We start from the raw sequence: 26,704 nt of genomic DNA on the forward strand, positions 1-26,704 counted from the left end.
GGAGCGCGCGGCGGACTGAGCTTCACGGGAGGAGACGTCGAAGGGGCGCCCCTCGGTTGCCCATTGGCTGAGCGCGCGAGCGGCGTGGGGAGATCCCCTTTCGCGCAAAAGCGCAACTTAACTTGCCGTCCTTTTTCCAGCGCGCCCGCCTTTCTGCGATCCATGCGCCCACGTGGGCCACGCCGCCTGCAAGGGGCATAGAATCGCAGAATGGTACAGCTGGAAGGGATCCGTGGGGGTCATCTAGTCCAACCCCCTGCCATGTGCCACCAGAACTCGTCTTGGTGCTCCTGGCTGTCCGCCACCATTCCCCCTCTCCACAGAAGCCCCTGCCAAAGCAACTCTGTATCATTGCACCAGATACTTTAAGGGTGTTCACAAATACGATTTCCCCCCATGGTTTATTGTCATAGATCATGATAGAGCAGTTGGCATAACCTGATATAAAATAAGGAGTCTATTATCTGGTACTAGTCCTTATCTTCTGCATGTCCTGGCAGTTATGAGTAAATATCCTGAGCTAATGCCTAAAGGAAAGATCAGCAATCCTGCGCTACCAGCCAACTTTAATTACCATCTCCTGTAGGTAAAACACATGATTCAAGAAACATACAAGGTAACTAGGTAGAGGTAGCAAAATAGGAAACAGGGATTTGTACGAAATAATGGAAGAAAGGAATAAATATATTTTAGCACTCACCCCAAAAGACCCCTCTCATCTCCGTAAGGTTGCATTGATTTAAAAGACTACCAAAACCCTAGATTTTCAATGGCTAGGTAGCTCAAAACAGCAATGGGCCCCCCTGTTTGCTCTGCAAAAAAAGGACCAGCTTCATACCCCACTGGACCTGGACCAAAAGAATGGGCGAGAAATCTCTGTTGCCTGGTTTGTATGGGATTTTAAGGGAAGAATTTAACTCTTGCAGGAGGTCCAGATTTTGCATTCCATGAGGCTTCGAAGTTGAGTTGAGCCCTTTCTTTTCTTCTTGTGAGCATGGGTACTTTGGCAAATTGTCACTCTCCAGGCTCTGGGGATAGTTAGGGGTCTTGTTTTTTTTTTAACTTCATATTAAGGTGTGTTTATGCTGTATGATTTCCTTCTCCCTTAGATTCTAACCTTGCTATTGAAAATAGCATCCCGGTACACTGTCTCTTTCTGTTCATGTAATAAACCAAGCCTGCTTTATTCCTCTTGCGTGTGAACTTTGTGGAGCATAACACGTATTAACTCCAGCAAAAGATCCTAAACCTCTTGGGAGTGTGCATAGGTGAGTGCTGGACACATATGTAGGGACTCAGACTCATACCTTGTAACAAGAGCTTTTGGGAGAAAAATGACAACAGCCTGTTTGTGGCTGCTAGGAGTTATGGCAACACAGGTGAGGTCAGTGGAGAGTTTTACACACTCCCAAAGTTCAGTCCCTTGCTTCCCTCAGAGTTAGATTGAACTATAAAGAGATTCCGCATCATGCACCATTAGGTAAACATAAGGATGGCACCAAATCCATCCTGTGGATTTTAAAGAGGAAATCTGTTAAAAATCTATGCTGATGCGCTAAGGTAAAAATGAACAAATAAATGTACTTTTGAAGTGGTCTGAAGTTTGCAGCACTACTTTTGGTCCTCCTAAGATATTTCTTTCCTTTTGAAAACAGGCAACCACAAGAAAACATGGCTCCCCCATGTAAACAAGCAAGCAAGCAAACAAACAAACCTGGGGCTAGACATGCTTTTATTTTATTTTCTGTACAATTCCCCCTGAGTTTGAGAGAACATCAAGTCCTGTTGCTCCCAGGGGAAATGTTGCACATTTTGGTCAAACTGTGTGATATGTTCTAGCTCCACCAGACTATAGGCAACAGGATTACCTGTTTTTAAAGTTTAAAGCAGGAAATGGAATCTGGCTGGTGGGCCAGGACATTAATTTTCCCATCCCTTGCAGGCCAAGTATGACAGGGAGTTGCCCAATGATGTCAGGTGATCTCCTCCCCTACCCACAGGGGTATTCTAAATCCTCTTTCAAAGAACTGTCTTGCCCAGCAATTCATGTTAGCTGTGAGTGAGTACTGAAGGGCTCCAATACTCAGTGAAGGCTGGGTCATTTGGGCGAATGGGGCACTGCTCCAACTACCTCAGTCTGCCATCAGCCAGCCTCCACCTATCTGCCTTGCTGCTTCCTGTCCAGGGGGTGGCACTGCTTGTCAGCTTCCTCCTCATTAGTCTCAGTTTCGGCCTTGTAGAACTTGGCAGGAGGGAGGATGGGGACAAAGCGAAAATTCATTGGTTCTTGCTGTCATTGGCTCTGACTCCACTTACCTTCTTCCCTTCTGTCCCACAATTTCCAGAGGGCATCAGCCACCACTGCTGATATTTCATGGTGCGACGGCTCTACAATGAACCACACATCTAATAACGAACAATCTTTGGCTCTATAGTGAGCAGGGCAGTATAAGGTTTCACCCCAGCTGTTGGCAGTCCTATCTTCAACACTGAATAAAAGAAGGAATAAGTATAGAATAGGAACAAATGACTGGTATTGTCAAAACTGGTGCTGATGTTTAAAGCTCAGCGCAAAACCACCCGTCAGCTTTTTAATCTCACATTTTGTCATTGCAAATTGTTACCGTATTTTTCGCTCTATAAGACACACTTTTTTTCCTCCTAAAAAATAAGGGGAAATGTGTGTGTGTCTTATGGAGCTGTGATGGCCTGGGAATCTGATTCAGAAGCTGAACCTGAGGAGTCCCAGCCTGCACAGGAGCCCCCGCCTCCAGGGCTGGCTGAGCCGGGGCAGGGGCTTGAATCTGAAGGGTCTGCACCTCAGGAGCAGACACCAGATGAATCCACTCTGGCTCTGGAGGTGGTTGAGGACCCATTGCCTGCAGGTGCGCCTCTCCCAGCCCTGTCAGGGGAAGGTGAGCCTTCCCCTGGGTCCAGTAACCCTCCAGCCTCTCCTGAGCTGCAGAGGCTCAGGGGAGAGAGGCGGAGGGAACTGGGTTCTCTCAGGAGGACTGCTTGCCTTAAGGCCAGGAGAGGCGGGTCACCTGTGGGCCGGGACCGCCCCTGGCCTCAGAGAAGATAAAGGTCAGTCAGCCCAGTCCCAGGTTGTGGGAGCAACGTCGTTGGAAACCTGTTTCTGCCAGCACCCAGACCTGTTCTTCCGGAGTTCCCGACCACGCCCGGCTTCTTGCTTTGGACCCCGCTTTGCCCTTGGTGGACAGACTCCAGACCCTCGACCCAGGACCGGACTCTGACCACGCCTCACGGTAACCCCCTCCCCCGGGACCAGCACAGGAGAGAATGCAGGCTGCACAGCTCTCCCTCTTGCTGTTCTGGCTTCAGGGATAGCCACACAAAGCCTCTTCAGTGAAGTGGGAGTGTTCCTCCTGCTTCGCTGAAGAGGCTTTGCGCTGCTCCGCTGAACCCAGCACAGCAAGAGGGAGAGCTGCCTCTTGTTGTGATGCCTTAGGCTGATCCTCCCTCCTCCTATCTCTTCAACAACATTTGATTCAGAATATTTTTTTTCTTGTTTTCCTCCTCTAAAAACTAGGTGTGTCTTATGGTCGGGTGCATCTTATAGAGCAAAAAATATGGTAAATAGTATCTGAAATCATTTTATGACTGGCAAGAGTGGAGCTTATGCCTGCAATGCCCGGGAAGGGGTGTGGAGGCATTCTCCCGTGCACTACAGTTCAGGGTAGGAGAGGGGTGAGGAAGCTTCTGCCCACTCACCTCCTGCTCTCTGGGTCAGGCAGAGCTACTGTAGCCGAGTGTAAGACGCTTCACAGGTAAGGAGGGTGGGCTACAGCATTACCTCCCACTTGCCTGCTCTTTCCCCCAGGGTCAGGCTTGACCTGGGACAGAGCTACGGCAGGTACAAGTGCCGCCGCCAAGGCACCGCTCCCTCTGGTGCAGGCTCCGATGAAGGAGTCTGCTGTGAGGGCACCTATTTGTGCCCCCTCTCAAAATTGCACCCGGGGTCACGGCATGAGCCATTCAAGACTGAAGAATTCTTTCCGTCCTCATACCATTTCACTGTGTTGAATTGCCTGCCCCCCCTTTCTCTGTGTGTATGTAAGTGATAGCACAGTTAATTCTTCAAAGATGTGCTTATTAATACGAAATTATGGTGAGTCTGTTTCATAATGTTTTAATTTGAAAGTAGACTTTTGTGGCTCAGTTAAATGGCAAGATGCTTTTTTATAGGTCTGTCAAGCAAGAACAGGAGACACTGCTGTTTTGTTTATTTTTAAATGTTGTCCCCATCTCCCCCCCCCCCCCATTAGAAGAAAATTAAATGGAAATCCCTGTCACAATGAATGTGGAACTGCTACTAAAGACAGCATTTCCCATGCCAAGCTATGGGAGCAGATGCGGCTCAGTGAGTGCGTGCAATGACAGTATATCCAAAAGAGCATCTCCACCTCGATTATCGAGCCCCGACACTGAGGTTCACTTCCAAGGGCCTTCTGGTGGTTCCCTCACTGTGAGAAGTGAAGTTACAGGGAACCAAGCAGAGGGCCTTCTCGGCAGTGGCACCCTTCCTGCAGAATGCTCTTCCATCAGATGTCAAACAGATTTTTGTAAAAAAACTAAACAACATTCCAAAGGCATCTGAAGGCAACTCTATTGGGACGACATCCATATTGGGAAGTTTTTAATGTTTGATGTTTTATTATGTTTTTATATGTGCTGGAAGCCACCCAGAGTGGGGGAACCCAGTCAGATGAGTGGGGAATAATAATAATAATAATAATAATAATAATAATAATAATAATAATACCCAGCATCTCCAGGTAGGGCTAGGAATCTCTCTCTGCCTGAAACCCTGGGAGGATGTTGCTAATAATTCTTTGTCATCCTACCACCAATTCCCTGGCTCTGAGCCTTCTTCCGCTGGGGGTTCCCTAGGGGTTCCCTGGCTGGTGTCTTCCATCACTCCTCTGCATCGAGCCAGTCCATGACATTCAGTTCTATGACTAAATATTCCAATGCATGAATGAATATGTTAGAAAAATGTAAAGGACGGGGATCATGATTCAGGGCAAAATCTACATCCACTTAACAGAAGCACAGGAATTATGAATGTTTATCGTCACTAGTGAACAGACTGCATCCGTAGGGGGCTGTGGCTTCTCGCTCACATGAGTAGTATAGTCCCTTTGTGTGGAGGCCAGCTGTCTTTGCTCTGGGACATCATAAAGCAGATGCATCAAAAAAGTCGCATTGTATATGATAGCTGGTGAGATAAACCAATGGTCTCTGGCTCGCTATAAAAGAAGCTCCCCATATTCCTATATTATTTCCCTCTGGAGCATGCAGTAATACTTGCCCTGCTTTCTAGATATCCTTGTGTTGAACATTTCCCTGCTCCATATCACTGGATGCTGTGGGTGGAGAAACACACATCTGACAGATCAAGGAAACAAGGGATATGCCTGAATTTAATTATTTAATCCCGTGCTGTACATCAGCTATAAGTCTGCATTATGTTGTTTCTCCACAAGAATATATGTATATATATACACACACTCGGGTTACATATGCTTCAGGTTACATATGCTTCAGGTTACAGACTCCGCTAATCCAGAAATAGTGCTTCAGGTTAAGAACTTTGCTTCAGGATGAGAACAGAAATCATGCTCTGGCAGTGCAGCGGCAGCAGGAGGCCCCATTAGCTAAAGTGGTGCTTCAGGTTAAGAACAGTTTCAGGTTAAGAACGGACCTCCAGAACGAATTAAGTAGTTAAACTGAGGTATCACTGTATATATGGGCAAGCATGTCCTGTGTCTCCAGAGAAGGTAGACTGACTTTTCCCCATGGGATTTCTTCAACAGTGCTAATAACTTCCGGACCCTGCTTTGTATCACAGTGCTTCTCAGGAAGGAGTAAAGCTCAGATATGACGGACAGGTTCAAGCTTGTCAGCATATCAATGTTTTTGATGTGCATGTCTGCTTATCCTCTTAGGGTTTACTCCTTTGTGTTTTGTATGGCTGGAGTGTTTTAATATTGGAAGAATGCAATCAACGAACCCTTGCCAGCTTTTACTCATCTTTCTCTCACCTACCAGGATGATTGATATATCACCCAGCCAACAAATTATCATTATCATTGTTATATCATATTTAGATATCCCCAGGTATCTAGGAATGAAGAAATGAAATGTTGTCTCATTTTTCATAGATTTAATCCACTATCCAATATTTCTGTTTAGACAAGAAAGTAAAAAGAGAGAGAGAGACGTCTTAGAATTATCTACTTTCCCCCCCTCAAAACAATAAAAGTTTCAAAGAAGTATAAAACCTCACTTTTATGGAATCAAAAGTATTGTGATTCACTTAGAACAGTGCTTTTCAATTTTCCATTAACTCTGTTCACATTGGCTGACCATGGAACATTTGTGTCTTCGAGAAGATCCTAGGGCATCTTCTAAGATGCAGAGAAATCACATGAAGCACTGGCAAAGCATATGGGCTTATCGTCACCCCATGTGAACAGGGAACACACTCTGGAATAGACCCAGCAAGCTCTGTGGCTCTACATTGATAGGGAGATCAGGATTTGCCTTATATTTCTGGTCTTCTCATTGAGCACCCCATGGTAAACTGCATGCCCAGGTGCATGATGCCTGCAGCCTGGTGAGGCGCTAACCATAGAAATAAGACACAGGACATTTGTATTCGGTCAAAATTGGCTACAACTTTATTGACTACAGATGTTAGTAGAGATCCCACAACAATTTCTGCTGTAAGGGAGAGAACCTCCAGATGTGGTCCTCTCTTTATACCACAAAGGTGGAGTCGGCTACGGCTGGGTCAGCCTCACCCCAGCTGTGCCCTGGTTGGCCTGTTCCAATGGGCCTTTGGCATCAAGCCAGCATGGCCCCCAACAGTTGTGAGGAGAAGAAAAATATGCTTCTTGGAGCTGGGCCATGACTGCACCAAGGCAACAAACACTGCTTCTCTGGAGCACCAGGTAAACGGTAATGTCCAAGGAACCCAGAGTTTTCTAGAACACACTTTGAAAAGCACTAATATAGAACCACCTGTGGTTGCCAGAAAAAAAATATTCCTTGGTTTGGAAGTACACATTCTGGTGACTTTTAAAATGGGTTCCGATACATACATTGTAACAGCTTGTAATGCTTTCTTCTGAGTTGAGTATTGGGGAAGTCTGTAGTTCTGGAAAAAATGACATTTAGCACCATCCTGGCACCCAGCACATAGCTGTAGTGTAGTTTGAAAGGTGGGTCCAGTTCTTCTCACCCAATTGTTGATCAGCTAAGAAGGGGGAGCAGTGATCAGATAAGAAGGACCTACACATGTTTCCCCTAGCATTTGGTTTTCAACATAAGGAGCACAGATGAAGTCACTGAAATGTAGATGCTGAGCTACAGAAACTTATGAAGGGGAGTCTCATTCATTCAGGAAATGTCACGACAAAGAGTAGCCAATCTTAATTTTAAAATTATTATGTGAATAAATCCTATTTAAATGTCTGGAAGATAATAATAGGGGTGCCTCAGATTTGCAATCCAAGTTGTGAGTTGTCCTTCTGAATGCTGGATGGTATCCACATATTGAGGCTCCTGTCTTCTCCCAAAATGTCCCCCCCCCCCCCGGTTTCCTGCAGAAGCGTCACTTGATCTGCAACTATATTTTCAGGTTGGTGCTTGGCTACTTTATCGTACTGATCTGGAGGACAGGATTAAAATAACTGTTCTGCACATACACATGCCATCACCATTGGCAAAGGAGGGCTTTTTTCCCTCCTTGCAAGTGAAAATCTGTTCCAAATGGACCTCCATTTGTGACGGATCTGGTTCTTTTTAGGCGGGCAGATTGTTGCAAGGGTTTCCCCTCCCCAAAAATTATGATAGGCAGCTTCCAGTTAAGGGATCCAGTTGCTTGGAGAGTGTCTTTACTGCCAATAACTTTCCTCAGTCCAGCTTGGGGTGGGGGCAGGAAGAGAAAGAAGAGAAGAGCTTTAGTTTCTCAAAGCCAGAACTTAAGAAAAGCTTGTGAACTATCCTTAGAATGCAAAGAGGTAGATTTGCAAGCATGCAATCTAGCATGTGGGGATGATTTTAGTGAGAAGTTCCAGAAAATAGCCTTTTAAAAACCAATAAAGGCAAATGTAAAAACATATGGAATTTTACTAGAGAATAAGAAAGGGAGGGGGAAAAGGAAGGAAATGGAAAGGCATCAAAATTGCACTTGCATAGACTTGCAAATGAGAAACAAAGCTCAGTTTAAATTAGCAACTCACCATTTCCTTGCTTAAGCAGAGTCTTGGATTTCAGAGCATGTACAGAGGTCCTGAAAGATAGGATGTTCTGAAAGACAGCAACTTTGGAGTCCTGATTAGATAAGGAATATAAAATACTACACTGATGCTTCACATTTATATGAGGATCTGAGACTGATAAAAGCTGCCCCTCTGTGACACCACTATCCAATTCCCTGGAAGACTTCATGCCACCCACACTTCTCATATTTTACTCAAAGAGGCTGGCAAATCAGGTACTATGGTTGTCACAAACCACTTAGACTAATATGAAAGGCTGAGAGACAACACTCAACACCAACACATTTTGCAGGCAATTGTCTTTGTTTGATCCTACCAAAGGAATTACACAGCTTCCTATAGTGCCAACTCTACAAGCTTCAATTTGCTTGTAAATAAAATAAAATAAAATCCATTTTTTCCTTACGATCAATTTTATAGTATTCCCAAGTAATGGGTACTGTTGGATTTAAGAAGTTGGGGGCAGCGGAGGAGAAACAAAGCGTAAAAGTATTGAATATGTTGATCCTGGACCTTATTGAATTAACTTAAATCACGATGAAATTGTATTTTTGTCCTTCAAAAAAAATATTTCCGAGTCAGATTTCAGTGCAGCAAAAGAGATCTGTGCATGGAAACTGGCTTCTGCATATGGGCCACTGTTCTAAATTAGATCCATGCACGCAAAGGGGTACACATTGGACACTTCTGCACACCATACACTCTGCCAAACAAATGGTTGGCAGTATTAGGGACAGTGGATTGGATCCAGAATTCCTGTGAGTGAAGCTGAACTCATGGGGCACTCTCGCTAGGAAAGAAGGAAGGGGCTGATATTGATTCCTCTATCCTCCTTGCAGTCCCATGAAAATATGTTCTGGAGAATTGCATGATGCTGCATCCAGGAGGGGGAATCTGCCAGAATTTCCTCTACAGGATTTCAATCCGTTCCATGAATCCAATGAGTCCATCCATTTTTGGAAATGCAACTCTGGAGCTAATCCAGTGTCAATGATAGAGGAATGAGGAAATGTTTCCCTTTCTCTCCTTCTTCTCCAACACATGATCAGTATTTTCTCTCTAGCATGAAAGTTGTGCTTAGATCTGTGCATGCAGCCTGATCCTGAGGCAGAGAGTCTCAAAGTCTAGAAAACTCATATTATTCATAATGTTGATTTTTCACTTCTCTTCTACCTTCATGCCTTTCTTTCAAGTTGTTTCCCTCTGGAGAAATGTAATGTTGCCTCTGCTATTTCCTGGATTAACACATTATTATTAACGTCACAGATGTCTATGGAACAACTTGTTCTTACTTTTACACACTAGCTACAGAAATGATGTTGGAATTAAATTCTAAATGTGTCACTTCATCAATTAAAAGGGACACAGTGGGCAAAAAAACCAAGTTGTGGTTCAGAGCTTGAACATGTGCTTCCCTGAATTTTCAAACAGCTGTTAGCATTTTCATCTGTCTTCATGACTGGCTGGTGTGAATTCAGCTTCACTAGCTAAATGCATTCTCTGAATAGATAGAAATCTACAGCTGGTTCTTAAGGTTGCCACCTCCCAGCCTGGATAGGTTAAACCCTTCCATGTTGTGCATGGAATAGTCCAGTGTTTCCCAACCTTTTTTGGGCAAAGGCACACTTGTTTCATGAAAAAAATCTCGAGGCACACCACCATGCCAGATGGGGAAAGGTCACTTTTTACTTATATAAAAAAAAAAAAAAAAAAATAGTAACAGCATAGAAGGTAATGGTTAGGCTAGCATCCCTCTTCCAAATATGCTAGGTTTTTATTTGCAGGGACTGTTCTACATGGGAAAGCATTCAGCACTGTCATTCTCCCATCTGCCATCTGAATTGGTACTATTCTGGGTCAGCTTACTCTGCTGCATGTGTAGATGAAAATGGCACCAAGTGTGGGGGAGGGGGCAGAACAGGTTTCAGATACAGGATATTAAGCATACACGTACTTCAGATTGAACTGGTTGCTTGCTTTGCAAGTTTTCATTTCCCAAATGACTGCCTTGGCAAGCGCAATACCTACCAGGCTCAACGCCGGTCTCGCGCTGCCGCTTCCCGCGCTCTCAAGGACCCGGGAGGAGGAAGGCGTGAAGGGAATCCCGAAGGCGCAAAAACCTCGCGCATGCGCAGGCCTTCCGCCTGCGACAGCCCAGTAGGCCGGCCGAAGCGAGCGGCGATGGGATGTGGGAGGGCGCTCGCTCACCGCCCCGCGTGTGCCTATGTGGGGCACGTTACAGCCCCGTGACGTCAGCGCCACGCAGGCAGCCAGGCAGGCAGACGGCGAGAGCCCCGCGCTGGGCGGCCTCTCCTTGCCGCCGCCGCCCCGCCTCTCGCCGCCCGACTTGCCCGCCTCCCTCCCACGGCACACCAGGCAACGTCTCGCGGCACACTAGTGTGCCGCGGAACACCGGTTGGGAAACACTGGAATAGTCACATATTGCAAGCTTGTTAAGTATCTTTGTTACCATGAACATTTCTAAAAGCTGTCTAAAATGTATAAATAAAAATAAATGAAAACTAGAGGGCTCCAAAAAGTGGGTTGATTCTTCTCAGACCCATCCGGAGGACTATAGCTTCACACTGGGTCTGAATCAGAACCTCACTTGTCTCCCCATTGACTATTAGAGGAAATCAGCTCATAGTTTTGGACTTTTCGCTTTGTGGCAAAACTGACTGAAATTTGCATGCTTAATATCCCCTTCCAAGTGGATGATGCATGTCAAATGTCAGACAAATAGGTGCAGAGGGGGTTGTTTGCGTATGTGCAAGTAGCCCTTGAATTTTGGTGGTGTTTTTTTTTTAGGTAAATGCTATTATAAATATTTTGTCATAATTTGATGAATTCTGTAGGCACAGTAGCCTTTTACATGTAGAGGGATACTGTCAAATTTCAGACGGATAGGTGCAAAAGATGTTGTGCTAGATGCCTTTGAATTGGATTGGGGGTTACGAAAACCAGATCTGTCTCATTTCTGTTTAATGGATCACAATACTATCTATTTGGAAACTGAGTGAGCCAAACCTTTTTGGAGGTGGTATAGTCCTGTTATAGAACTGTTCTGTCTTCATTTACATTTGAAGAATTTGAAAGCAGACTTGTGTGAAAATTCAGTTGACCACTTTCAGGTTAAACTGTCAAGTTAACAAGTTGTAGGGTTTCTCAGGCATTTTAAAGCCTTTATTGATTTTAAAAGGCAAAATTCTGTGGTAACTCTAGAACTCCCCTGACGACTCCCTCCAAGCCTGGTTAGGAGTGAAGAAAGCTTAAAAGATTTATTTTGTAACTGATCTTCAGATTATGAGTCATTTTAATTGGCTGCATTTTAAGCAAAGGTCCCATCATGCTTCTGATGTTACAGGCAGTGCAATGTGACCTAGGGACCTCTGCCTCCAATACCAACAATATTTCACATTGTTCTCAGTGGCCCCTGAATGCTGTTGTGAACTTGCAGTTCCACAGAGACCCCACAGCAGTATCTTTTGCTAGCCTTTACCACTAAATAAATGTCGAAGGAAGAGGACAGTCAGGATGATAAGGGCTCGTGGTAGAAGCCGGGCATTTTGGGGTCCATTCAGACTCACGTGCAAATTTCAAAGGATCACAATTTGAAACAGGCTTGAGAGAGAGAGAGAGAGAGAGAGAGAGAGAGAGAGAGAGAGAGAGAGATTTGTGACATTTAGGATACAAATGCTTGAATGACATGCAGTACCATTACTTGTTGTTGTTGTTCTTTAGTTGTTTAGTCGTGTCCGACTCTTCGTGACCCCGTGGACCAGAGCACGCCAGGCACTCCTGTCTTCCACTGCCTCTCGCATTTTGGTCAAATTCACGCTGGTAGCTTCGAGAACACTATCCAACCATCTCGTCTTCTGTCGTCCCCTTCTCCTTGTGCCCTCCATCTTTCCCAACATCTGGGTCTTTTCCAGGGAGTCTTCTCTTCTCATGAGGTGGCCAAAGTATTGGAGCCTCAGCTTCACGATCTGTCCTTCCAGTGAGCACTCAGGGCTGATTTCGTTCAGAATGGAGAGGTTTGATCTTCTTGCAGTCCATGAAACTCTCAAGAGTCTCCTCCAGCACCATAATTCAAAAGCATCAATTCTTCGGCAATCAGCCTTCTTTATGGTCCAGCTCTCACTTCCATACATCACTACTGGTAGTGCCATTACTACCGGGAGCTAAAACTTTTGCAGCAGAATATAAAGACAGAGACACTGTGTGTGATGATGGCTTTTGTTATACATACCTTGGAATCATGTGACTTGGGATATCACACCATTACTATTAATCTACAATTTGATCCCACAGCCATAAGAAAGTAATCTACAACTGGCTGTAACTGGAGATTTTTCGACAGCAGCAGTAATTGGAGCTGACATGTATGTTTTCTGTTTTTGAAAAGGATGGCAAAAGAAATGCAGAGAGGATAAACAAAGAAAAACAAAACAGTCTGATATATTTGGAATTGACAACTACTAGTAAGTTGAGAAACCCACTTCCTGGATTTATTTTACTACTTGGAAGAATTAGCATCAGTAAGCCAATTCTTATAGTCCCCACCTCCAAAGGCCAGATCCCCGTCTCCCCAACTCCCACCTTACAAATTCGTTTTCCTACTTTTCAAACCATTTAACACCTGAGAATTTATAGTAGAAGAAAACAATGTTCCATCTGTATTTTAACTTGTCAATCTGTATTTTGCTTACCTTTAAGTGAATAGACACAGACCTCATTTTAATAATTGCCTGCATATTAATTTCCATTTATACTCAATTATGGCAAGGCAATGCATGCCAACAGAATAAAAATTAAAATCAAGTCATTAGAATATTTCAAAGTAATACAACATACGTTGAATCTTAAACCATCCAGCATTGTATATCTAGGCAACTGATTCAGGATCAATTAAGCATGTAAAAATGATGTAATGAGCATCTTCATTGAAGACTAAAAATTAAGGTGCAGTAAAGGTAAAACTGCAGGGCTTACAGTAGCTTCTTTCTATGATTGAGGGTTGCGGTGCACAGAGGCTATATCATGAAGAACGTTTATTTGACTTGTTGTTTATGTTAGCACACATTCATCATGGAAGTTATTGGTGTCTTTCTGCCCTGTAGCCTAACAAACCTCTATAAGATGGGAGCTTACTGTTCACATTGGATGTATTTTACATGTAGGTAATTGAGTCTGAGAGAGAACAACTTGTTCAAAGTCACTTGGGCTGAACCTGGCGGTAAATAACAGACCACTGAAGTAGTTCCATCATGCTTCTATTCCAGCAAAACAGTTTCATGGATTGTCTTCAAGACTGCTGCATTAGATAAGTCAGGAGCACAGATCCTTGGAGCAGGGGCAGACTTTGGCACCCTGTGTGACACAAAAATCCAGAGTTTCCTGCCTCTCGCTTTCTATTGCTCATCATTGTTGTGGCACCTCCTGCAGCACTTCCTCTCAGCTTGGCCTAGTGCAGGCAAACCTGTCACACTACCCTAAAACCATCTCTGCATTTAGGATGGTTTATAGTGGCATGGTGAAAAAGTAAGGCCAGCCATCTGGCACTGAGGAAGGTATTAAACACAGCAACCAAGCCCACAGGGCAGATGTTAGAATGAAAATAGATAATTTATGGTGCTAGTAACCCCAGGACATGTGTAGCTATCATAGGATAACAAGACCCTAAGGAATTATGAAATACAAGGAAAGAGACAGGAGATATATATACACAAATCCAGTAATCATATTTACCTTACTTTTCACGCCAGCAATGATCTCATAGACTGTAGGGTTGTTAACTGTACAACACTAGGTCCTATTTAAATGAATGCGGACTTCTTTGCCTGCAAATTTCAGTACTCCTAGATCAACTCATAAGAGGTGAAGACAAATAAAACAGGGGAAAGAATTAGATGTCCTGTATTTAACAATACTGTAGAAACTATTTTCATATGTGTAAACTAAAGGATTGCTCATGAAGGACTGTATTTATTTTCTCTCTCCCTTTATTGCCACCCTTTGGGTTCCTGGGGAGGAAAGAGAGATCCTGTCCCCATCAGGATATCCCATTTTTTACATGCTCTAGTGTGAGAACATTGTTGGTGAATCAAAGTGGATTTTATCACTAGAATCCCCTAGTTACTCCATTTCCCCATTTTTGTTTGTTAAGCTATTTGGATTATGATGGTGATTTCAACATAACATTAAGGATTCTAATATGCGAAATCCTGTACAAATATTATTGTCCATATCCTGTGGAAAACAAACATTTATTTGGCAAACTGCCCCCCCCGAATCATGTAGAATGGCATTCCTTTTATACCTCTGTTGACAGATTTCTGAATTAATTGTGCTGTTGAATGAGTAGGAGTGACTTGTTTGCCTCTTTTAAATATTGACATTAGGCTTCTGGTTCACCTGTAATATCTTCTATTCATGCCCATAGTGCTATGGCACAGCCTCAATTTTGTTCATTTAGTTCCTCAAAGAAATTCCTGCCTTATTTGTACTCTCCCATTTCTAAAAAATAATAATAATAAAAAAATAAAAAGCCACTGGGCAGGAACGAGAGAGCGAAAGGCAGTTATTCAAAGCCAAGGGGGCTTTGAGTTTCTGTGTCTTAAATATCACCTCCAGCCCCAAATACCAACCTCATACCACCTTTGAAAATGAGGGGACTTTGAAAAGCAGTTTGTGGCATGGCAGCCAGGGAAGTCAGCTGTTCAAAGGCGGAGACCCAAAAATCCCAGTGGGTATACCCAACCAATAGGCATGTTGATTCCAACCACTGCTACAATTTTGAAATACTGAAACATCTAGTGAACAATGTTTCACAAAAGAAAAGGGTCTACTAGAAACTCATTTTAAAAAAATGTAATATGGGTTCAGCCCAAACACATTTCTCATTTAAACTTACCCACTAAAAAGCCATCAGAAAATGCAGTTATTGTTTTATATGTGCTCCCTGGTTCAAACAGAAATGTTCTAGCTGAGTTGTCAACAGCAAAGATAGCCAGCGCTGAATCTCCAGAAGAAGTGAAATGAATGGATTTCAGATAAAAATCACAAATGTTGACAATGGCAGCTGAGTCAATTATGCCATGAATAATGAAATCAATACATAGAACTGGTGTGCATGTAACACTTAGCTTAGGACAAACAGATCAGCATGAGGGTTCCTGAAAAGGCTCATGGACTCTCCATTCTTTCCGTAATTCTTCCTATTCTGTGCTAAGCCATGGTTTGGCTTTGTTTGTCAACCTGGACTTTTGGTTTGTGCACATTGCTTGACCGGAGAGCTGCACTGCAAAATTCAGATTTGATAGATCACCTTTTTTCGTTCACTTATTGTTTCGCAAAGTGCGAATTAAGTGGGTTTCCCTTAAAATGCCAACTGAATCATCCCTAGCTGTGTGACTTGGGAGCGCCCAAGGACAGGAACTTGCCAGCAATTCCCCGGAGTATAACATCTCAAAGTGCTGCTATCAACATGGAATATTTCCTCCTGACTATTACAGTTCTATAACTGGAGAGGGCAGGTCACAAATTAAGTCTTCCACACAACTGCTTGCAGGCAAGACTGAGAGACAGCTTTGACAGCATCAAGGGAAATAAGTTGTGATTTGGTGAGTTGGCTCAAGTCCCATTTTCTTGTCAATATTTTCAACAAACTAGCTTTATTCAGCTTCGTACTCCCCAAGCTAGCTGGCCACACACACCTTCTTAGGATATACTTAAACACTCTTTTCCTCTAGTTGACATCACTTCTTAAAGATGCTTTGATTTCCATGACAGCAGGGATGGTGAACCCCTGGCCATTCAGATATTACTGAAATTTTTCCATGCATCCATGTATTTGCACCTCTTCTGAAACGTTAAGTGCTCATCGCTTTAAAAAACAAAAACTCATAAAGTCTGAATGCACCACAAATCTAACCTCTCTTTCTTCTGCTACAATATTGCATCATAGTTGTTCTATTCATCTAGGCTATTTCATTAGCTGTCCTCCTTTATTCGAGAGGAGATTATGGAAATTAGGAAATTAACTTGAGCAGCCTTTCCCCTCCTTTCTTTTCAAAAGTGATCCAATTAATCAAATTAAAAACTGTTGTTTTGGAACCCATCTGTCAGTTTGGTACCTTTCCAAACTATCTGAGTAGATCAGTTGGTTTAACAGAATCTCTGGAATTCAAACTTACTCTTTTATGCTGTTGCCACATGTTCATTTGGTTAAAAAACACGTCAGGGAAAAAAAATCCCAAAAGGCAATGAGCTAGCTGTCTGTACCTTTCATGCATAGTCATAGTAATTTATTCAGAGAACTAGGGAACAATGTTTCTTAGCTCTGTGGAGATATGGAAAGGAGGAAGAAAAACTGCCTTCCTTGAAAATATATATACATCTTACATCTCACAGCATGTTCCCCATAAACAACTACTGTGTGTCTCCTCCCATTTCATAGCGTTGAACTTCGGCATGTTCTTTTATTCTCTGTTGCTCTGTTGCTTCTCTGGATAAAATGTGTTTCCTGTAAATAAGAACATTTTTTTGGTTGACTAATATGTTGGAGGAGCCACATCTGTGTATATCATTTCAGGCCATAGGAACAGCAGTTGGCCTGCTGGATATCAAGACTTGAAACAATACACTTAAAGGCTGTCATTGAAATAGCAATGATTTGAAAAACATTCTCCGTTCCTCTAGAAACTGCTTAATTATACATGCTTTCAGGAGAGGCCCTTTCTGTTATAAGACAGTAAGACAGCTAGAGAAAGACAGCCAGGAGCAGCCCAGGTCAAGCCATTTTGCTGTCTGAGGTGGACAAGATGGCACTCCACACCTTCCATTCCACATACTAGACAGGCTGTTGAATCTTAGGCCCCATTTGCCCTGTAATAATAAATAATAATAAATAATAAATTTTATTTATATCCCGCCCTCCCCAGCCGAAGCCGGGCTCAGGGCGGCTAACAACACTAAAATAGTGCAACATTATAAAACATCATAAGAATTAATTAAAATCAAAATTGATGGCAACCATAAACTAAAGTATTGTAAAGATTGCCAAAGGAGGGAGTCAGGCTGTGCCCTAACCAAAGGCCTGGTGGAACAGCTCTGTCTTGCAGGCCCTGCGGAAAGATGTCAAGTCCTGCAGGGCCCTTGTCTCTTGTGACAGAGCGTTCCACCAGGTTGGAGCCGCAGCCGAAAAAGCCCTGGCTCTAGTTGAGGCCAGCCTAACCTCTCTGTGGCCTGGGACCTTCAAGATGTTTTTATTTGAGGACCGTAAGTTCCTCTGTGGGGCATACCAGGAGAGGCGGTCCCGTAGATACGAGGGTCCTAGGCCGTGTAGGGCTTTGAAGGTTAAAACCAGCACCTTAAACCTGGTCCTGTACTCCACCGGGAGCCAGTGCAGCTGGTATAGCACCGGATGAATGTGATCCCGCAGCGAAGACCCCGTAAGGAGTCTCGCCGCGGCATTCTGCACCCGCTGGAGTTTCTGGGTCAGTCTCAAGGGCAGCCCCACGTAGAGCAAGTTACAATAATCCAGTCTGGAGGTGACCGTCGCGTGGATCACAGTGGCTAGGTCAGGGCGAGAGAGGTAAGGAGCCAACTGCTTAGCTTGGCGGAGATGAAAAAATGCCGCCTTTGTTATAGCTGCAATCTGCGCCTCCATGGAGAGGGAGGTATCGAAGATTACACCCAAACTCTTAACGGACGGTGCTGGCACTAATTGCACCCCCGCAAGAGATGGGAGTTGCCCCCTCAATCCCATATCGTCCTGTCCCAGCCAGAGGACCTCTGTCTTCGAAGGATTTAACTTCAACCGGCTCCCACGTAACCATCCAGCCACAGCTTCCAAGCATCTGATCAGTGTGTCTGGGGCCGAGTCAGGATGGCCATCCATCAACAGATAGAGTTGGGTGTCATCAGCATACTGATGGCAGCCCAGCCCAAAACTCCGGACAAGCTGGGCGAGGGGGCGCATAAAGATGTTAAAAAGCATCGGGGAGAGAATCGCACCCTGAGGCACTCCACACACCAAGGAGTGGCGGGATGACAGTTCCCCCCCAAGCGCCACCCTCTGTCCCCGACCAGAGAGAAACGAGCGCAGCCATTGAAGGACTGTGCCCTGGATCCGCACGTCGGCGAGGCGGTGGTCCAGAAGTTCATGATCAACCATGTCGAAAGCTGCTGACAGATCTAGAAGAATCAGCAGCCCCGACCCGCCTCGATCCAGCTGTCTACGAAGATCATCTGTTAGGGCGACCAGAGCCGTCTCGGTCCCATGACCAGCGCGGAAGCCGGACTGGAATGGATCCAGAGCCGATGTTTCATCCAGAAACCTACCATTACATTGAAGGTGGTGTCATGCATGACTTCCCCCAAAGAATCATGGGAGTTTTAGTTTGTAAAGGGTGCTGAGAGTTATGAGGAGACCTCTATTCCATCCACAGAGCTACAATTCTTAGAGTTCCTTAGCAAGGCAGATTGAATGTTAAACAGATTGAATGAGTATTGAACTGCCTTGGGGGAAAGGAGGAATATAAATATGACAACAAGAAGGAGGAGGAGGAGGAGAGGAAGAAGCTCTCTGAGTGGAATAAGGACTACCTAGCAATTCTCTATGAGTCTCAACCCTTAACAAACTGCAGTCCCAGGATTCTTTGGGAGAAGCCATGACTATTTAAAATGTTGCCATTCCATGTCAAATGTATGGCATAGATGGGGCCTTACTTCAGTGCTGGCGAGAGGACATTGATCCTCACTGCACCTACAGACAGCAGGTTGTCTTAGGAGGGGCAGGCCATGCCATGTGGCACACACAGCTCTGTTCTCCACCAGTTCTTGACCCCTGTCCCCTGGCTTCTGTCATGGGAGGAGACTTAGTAACAGTATGGCTGGCCCTGGAGATAGTCGTAATGGGTGGGATGTGTGGTAGGTTTTATAGATGAAATTGGAAACAATTGTAAATGCTTTCCTAAGTGTTTCACTAACCTTTACTAAATGGTGATGCCAGAAGTTAGCCTCAATATGTAGCACTGCCTGTTTGGGCAAAGAAACTGGCATAAGTGAACACAATCAATAGAAAGGTAGAGATGTTGTAGGAGAGTCTCTTATATCAAAGTTACTGGGGAAATATGATGAACTGCTGAGATGTCCCTTCCAGCAGTTTATTGCTGTGGACTATTAATTCTCCACAGGAATTTGTTCTAGAGCAAGGTGCAAGGTTCAAGACTTTCCCCAAGTAAGGTTTGAAATTCTTTTTATCCCCTGAATCTGCTCTTATTCCTTTCTTTTCCAACTTTTTCCATACTGTCCCTATTCTATTCCCCACTTTTTCTGGTTGTCGATCACATTTTCTTTTGACTTTATGCTTCCTTATGATCACCACATCCATTGTTCTCACCATTGACTGTAGCACAGATACCATTCATGTTGCTCCACTCCTGTTCCTGTTGCAACCAGCTGAACAGTCTACTCTGTATATCTTTCTTCTTCTGGGACCTGATGTGATGGGGTCTGAGCCAGGAAAACACTCTCCTGTGCCTTTTCTTTCAGATGCAACTTAATCATGAGGGAACATTTTAACGAATTCTTCTCCATGAGCCATTTGCAACTACAGAATCTGCACATCCTGGTCTTCCATACTGGCCTAGGCACTGTTGCTTGCAGTGCTGTTGTAACATTCCTGTGGGGCAGAACATCATGCCTTGTGGCATTGCACTGGCACAGATGTTGGTTCACCCCATACAGGTCTTTTCTTTTCTGGGGCAGCAAGTCTTGGCAAACATTGTGAGAAATGGTTCCTGTACTTAAAACAAGCACAGGCCTGCTTGGAAGAAAAGCTTAACAATGTCTATAGACAATGTTGGGTTTTATGAAAAGCTATCTCTGTTTCAGGGATGTAGAAATTGTGGCCCTGCAGATGTTCCAGTACTGAGTGAGAATATCTGAGGAGGGATTCCTCACCCACTCAGGTGAATATGCTTAGAATCTTCCCCATGGCCAGGAACCCTGCATTACCAGGGTTCATGGTCATGCGAAGTCTTCTAAGTCAATGCAGCTGTATCTGCTTGGAATCCCTCTTCAGATCTTTCCATTCAGTGAAGGAAGGTCAGGTGGAGTAGAAGAGGACATTAGGGACAACACCTGTACTATCCAGTGCCCCTTTATGTTCTGTGTACCTTCACACATTTGTTAAGTGCCTGAACGGGTTTGTGACTCCAGAAGTTGTCTCACCAAAATGAGACAGTTACAAAACTTAGCAGTGAATCCCCCCTAACAAAAAGTGTGAATGTTGCATGTTAACTGATGCAAAACAGGCTTCCCAGTGAATCATGTTTAAATGGAGCAAGTCACTGCTTGGCGGTAGTAAACTTTATGGCTCCTTCAATAGGAATAGACATTGCCTCAAGAAAAATCTGGCTCCTGGTGAGTAAGAAGCAAAGAAGCAGTAGCCAGTTAAGCAAAATAAATGTGTGTGTCTTTTTCCAGTCTGGTACATTTCACTAGCTCAGTCAATGAATATAGTATTGGGGTAAGCTAAGGTAATGAATCTTCTGGAGAAAGGTTTTTTTAAAAATAAAAATCATAATAATCTTTACTTACAAAGAAAAACACTGATCTGTCACCTTCACTGATGTGTCCTTAGTTTAGGGCATCTTTTAATAATTATCTCTATTCCCTCCCCTACCTCAGCCACCAGAAATTAGATTATTTTGATCACTATTTCTCCATGTCTCTTTACTATAACGCAAAAGCACAATAGTTGTAATGGGCAATGATTTATTTATTTGCTATCATTTTCATATATATATTTATATATTTATTTATTGAATTTATATACCACCCTATACCCACAGGTCTCAGGGAGGTTCACAGAATAAAATCAGAATATAAAATCACAAAATACATACCGTATTGGCTCATATATAAGCCGCACTCCCACCCCACCCACCAATTCCAACTGTCGAAAGTTAAAGTGAGGCTTATATTCAAGACCTTATACCGCTGGCAAAGTGGCATGCCCCCCCCCCCCTGGAAGCAGCCCAGGAGCACGGGGGGATGGTACCCGTACTTGGGTATTGTCTCCCCTCCCCCATGAATTTTAAAGGTGCAGCTTATTTGCAGGTGCAGCTTATATTCGGGCCAATACGGTAATCAAAATAAAACAACAACCCAATAACCCCTTCCATAACACATTTTTAAAAAGCCTTGCCCCTTTAGTTTACTCAAGAACAGTGCTTAAGACTGCAGTTCTATACACACATACCTGGAGCAAGTCCCACTGAATTCAGTGAGGTTTATTTCTAATCAGACACACACTGAATTGTAAAGAAAGCAGTTTGTTTCTGTGACCAAACCATCAAGCGACTGGTAGAGCTGGATTCTGTCTTTTTTTGCAGGACTCCACAGGTTCACGATATCTGCCATCTGTAAGAAATGGTTCTTAATAGGAACATTATATTAAAAGTCAATATTATATTGTACTCTAAAGAGCCACTTCAGTGTTTTTGAGAACCAGTGCAATCTCTCAGGCAGCAGACTCAGGTTTCCATCTTCATTATTCTGGCATTCTGGCCAAACCGCAACGAAGCCTTGCTATGTCAACGATTGCATAAAAGCAGGTACTTAACTGTATTCTTCCAGAAATCAGTTAGATCAAATATTAAAAATAATCTTGGGAACATTTCAGCTAACGTTGCCAATAATTTGGAAAGCACAGCAATGGCAGTCAGGTAGTTCCTGTTTCAACCTTCTGGAAATTCTATCAGGAAACAGGAATGACTGAAGCAGGAATGCAAACATGGAAAAAAATTTACTGTCAGATATTGATTGCTGAAGCTACTGGAGCCATCTAAGGTTTGGAATTTTGCTGATCTTTTCCTCAACTTTAAATCAAACAGGAGTGGTGCAAACCTATAGACCAAGAATAGGGGAACCCAGGCCTGGGCCCCAAATATTGATCTCCTGCTCTCTCTGTGTGTCCCTCAGAATGTGGTCCCAGGCCACACACCCTCCTTCACTGTGCCCCTTCTTTCCAGACCACACCCCTCACTAGTCCTGCTTTTCACACTCCTTGTGTGTTTTTGCCTGCCTAGAATATGCCATTGAACTGTGACAATACTTCTTCATTGCCTGGATGAAGGAAAGAGAGGGATGTGTGAGCAAATTAGCATTTGGTTCTCCACTCACTTTTGCTTCTGGCATGGTGGTTGCTTAAAGGTTGCCTGGAAGAGAATGCAGCCCTCAGGTTGAAAAAGATGCTTCATACAGTAGTAAGGGAGAGGAATCATAAGTCTCTCAGCCAGGAACGCCAGGGTGGAGCAGCAGTTTGACTGCTGCATCTGAAGGCCGACCTGTTCTCAACACACAGTGCAAAGTGGAGGACCATTTCTATCTTTCTTGCTGCTCCAGCTCCGAGTTCTAGCCTTCTAAGGGGAATGGATTAGTTTAGTATTCAGCAGATTCATGGCTGACTCTGCTCTACCCCAGCCCCATAACACCCTATTTTGGGGACCTATACTGGTTACTGTGAAGATACCACCAGTGGCATAATTCCATCCACACCCTCAACAGTGGAGCCTGGCGCCTAGGCATGACACCTGCTATATTCTAACTCAGCAGCACTGCTCAGGAGGGTTAGGACTGCACTCTTAGCCTGCCTGTGAAAGAAGCATGGATAATCTTGCATTCACTGTGCAATAAAGATAATTTTAAGATCACCAGCATACAGTAGTCAAGCAAGATAGTAAATACATTTCTGCGCTGCCAATAATGTTTTTGAAAGAGAGATATTACAAAGACGTTTCATTCCCTGTGCTATGATGATTTAAGCAGATGTCGTCATTTACATTTGAATAACTGAACAGCCAGTTCAGTAGCAAGTTGCCCTAGTGGACTACTTCAGAGTAAGAGACTCTTGATTTGGCTTATGGTGGCACTGTGGGTTAAACCACAGAGCCTAGGGCTTGCCGATCAGAAGGTCAGCGGTTTGAATCCCCACGACGGGGTGAGCTCCCATTGCTCGGTCCCTGCTCCTGCCAACCTAGCAGTTTGAAAGCACATCAAAGTGCAAGTAGATAAATAGGTACCGCTCCGGTGGGAAGGTAAATGGTGTTTCCGTGCACTGCTCTGGTTTCACCAGAAGCGGCTTAGTCATGCTGGCCACATGACCCAGAAGCTATACGCCGGCTTCCTTGGCCAGTAAAGCGAGATGAGCGCCACAACCCTTGTGCGCCGCAATCCTAGAGTCGTCCACGACTGGACCTAATGGTCAGGGGTCCCGTTACCTTTACCTTTACCAATGTCTTGGTTTGCTAGATCATGCAATTATTATTATTACTATTATTACTAAAGAACTTTCCAGGACTCTTCCATGTGTTTATTTCAATGTAGTTAGTAGAATCTGGTTTCATATCAGGGTAGCAGCAAAGAGTACAAAAATGCAATAAAAAAGTACATTACACATTATGTGTAATGTACATCTTGTTCATGATGTCTAAGCTTCAAGTGTGGACATACATCTCCGTTTACATGGCACATGAGATCTGGTGAGTTCCAGATGGAAAAAAAAAAAGCCCTGCTAATGTGATACCAATTAGGATAAAACCAATGTGAGATCAATTATGGGAAATCAAAACAAATATCTCAACTGCATAATCTAAATAACTGAAGAATGCATTTGGATGGATTTTTAAGCATTTAACTCTCAATAAGCCCTAACAGTAAAAAGAAAGTTCTGGTTTCCAGGGAGACTAAGACTCAGTCCACTTGGAAACAGAGGTCTGGGGCAACCCAGCCAGATGGTCAGGGTATACACACACACACACACACACACACACACACACACACACACACTGGTACCTTAATAAAAAAATTCCTTCCAGTAGCACCTTAAAGACCAACTAAGTTAGTTCTTGGTATGAGCTTTCGTGTGCATGCACACTTCTTCAGATACACTGAAACAGAAGTTGCCAGATCCTTCTATATAGTGAGAAGGTGGGGAGGGGTGTTACTCAGAAGGGTGGTGGGAATGGGAGATAGGCAGATAGCTGAGAGAGCCTCTTGATGACTCTTAACGACTGTAATAGGTCTTACAGGAAAAGGCAAGGGGTGGGAAGGTGAGAAATGGTTTAGTTATGTATAGTGATATAAGAATCCAATGTCTTTGTTCAGCCCAGGTCTTTTCATGGTTTTAAGTTTGGTAATGAGTTGTAATTCAGCAGCTTCTCTTTAAATTCTTACACAGTGCTGTCTTAGCATAACTAAGTATGAGATGCTACCGCTTTATGGAATAAGTAGAATTAACCACTCAAAGGCCCAGATCTGCAAGATTTCCAGGTATTATCGAGGGATGAGGGGGGCAATTGCTGGGCACCACCCAAATTTCCTCAAGATAATGATTGTCTTACATGATATGGCAATACAGTTTTCCGTATTAAAATATTGAGTGCTGTAAGCCAGCCAGATACATGCAACCAGGTTGGTTAGATAGTTTTGTGTGATGGGCTTGTAGGGTAGGATTAAGACTGTCCCTCTATAGTACTCCAAACAGATAATGAAATACAAATGAACAACATTGTGTGTCTGTTGAAATCAGTCAATTGTGTCATCTCCAAAAAATCCATGTAGCCTTCCAAACTAATTGGCACCTTTTGTAAGCACCATTTGTAAAATCAACATATGCACAATTTGTATTTCCTTATTTGAAGTATCATACTATATCCTGACTGATGCAATCTTCTTTTCAAGTTCTGTTATAAAAAGTCTTAAAATATTTCTCTTCAGATCTTAGAAACAAAGGAAGAAATTTAGAAGGAAATTACATTTATATCTATCAGCACGTGGGAGTGTGCAGCTTTCGGAAAAACGGATATCAAAGAAGAAATATTAGAACAGTTTGGTAGAGACTACAAAGACATTGTTTTATGATTGTTTTGATATGGACTGAATGTCTATATATAGTTCATATACTGAGGAAATTTAATGAAGGAACACTCTGCCCAGGTTGAAAGATGCTCAATGGCTACAAGGTAAAATACAAAGGAGTAACCAAATGATTTAGTGGTCAGAGTTTCATTGGAAATCACATGCATGTTCAGTTGCCTGCTGTGAATCACAAATCACAAGAATAGGCATTTCGTATATACTCTTAAATCACTAAGCAGCCCCTTTGACCTCACTGGATTGTCTCTGAATGTGATGAGAATCTGGCCACTTGTGGCAAAGTTCAAGCCTAAAGACTATTTTCACATTGCCAAAATTGAGTCTGACTAAATGCTCTGTGCTTCCCATAAACAAGATGACAGTTAGATGATAGATTGATGGTTAGGTTCTCTATGGAATTTTCAGGAAGGTCTTTTTACTTCCTGACATGTAGTGATGGATAACTGTTGCTGAAGTATGCACAGGAAAAAAAATCACATGTCGTCTTCTTATTGAGGTCAAGCATTTTGATGACTTTATGGTTCATAAGACCATAGGAAGGCCCATCTATTCCAGCATTCTGTTCTCACAGTGGCCATCCAGACACCCATGGAAATTCTGCAAGCAGAATCTGAGCATAATAGCACTCGCCTCAGCTGTGATTCGCAACAACTGATATTCAGAACCATACTGCCTCCAATGGTAGAGGTAGAACATGGTTTCAGGGAACCGTGAAGCCACTGGAGGGTATGAGCTATCACTGGTTCTTTTGAAGCTGGGCTCATATGAGACATGGCTTCCAGATTTGGTTTAGTACCTAGTATTCTGTTATTGCATTTTAGTGTGGCTTTATATATTTTCCTTCAAAGCTACATTTACTTACCTGGGAGTAAGCCTCACTGAAGTCAAAGACAATGATTTTTAAGTAGAAATATCTGTCTGTCTATCTATCTATCTATCTATCTATCTATCTATCTATCTATCTATGTGCCACTAAGAGTATTTTTCTTGTTTTATTCTTTTAGACTGCAATTTCTAAAGCATTCATTCAAGCTAACTAACTAACTAACTATTTTTATACTGCTTTTCTTTAAATTCCCAAAGTGGTCTACAACATACAACAAAATAGCACTGATATCACATGTAGGAACAACTATGTTGTCCTCCAAATTGGTAAGGTACATCTAATGTTAACACGAAACTGATCCTTCATTGTTATTGGCCCGGTCTTGTGGAATGCCCTGCCTATAGATATTCAGCAGGTGACTTCAGTATTAATTTTTAAATGTTTGCTGATAACTTTTCTATGCTGTTTGGCTTATGCAGACTGCACAGTAAGGTATATTTCTGTCACAGTTAGCTGGTGAACTGTGGTTTGTTTTTCTTTAATGTGGTTTTATACTATAGATATTTGTTATACTCTTCTATTTTTATGAGATTGCAGAACATAAATATTTTGTTAAATAAAT

The 26,704-nt window shown here is 43.3% G+C and overlaps 1 long non-coding RNA gene across 1 annotated transcript; it reads right to left on the reverse strand.

Annotated features, from left to right (window-relative positions):
- Positions 1-6,681: 6,681 nt before the first annotated feature.
- On the reverse strand, positions 6,682-21,736 carry LOC310705746. The gene is made up of 4 exons (XR_014525470.1): positions 21,580-21,736; positions 14,058-14,167; positions 8,271-8,351; positions 6,682-7,950 (listed from the first exon to the last, which is right to left on the reverse strand). It is a non-coding gene; the product is annotated as an uncharacterized lncRNA (long non-coding RNA).
- Positions 21,737-26,704: the final 4,968 nt, after the last annotated feature.

Source organism: Podarcis liolepis, assembly GCF_965112155.1.
Source record: "Podarcis liolepis genome assembly, chromosome: 4".
Taxonomy (NCBI): domain Eukaryota; kingdom Metazoa; phylum Chordata; class Lepidosauria; order Squamata; family Lacertidae; genus Podarcis; species Podarcis liolepis.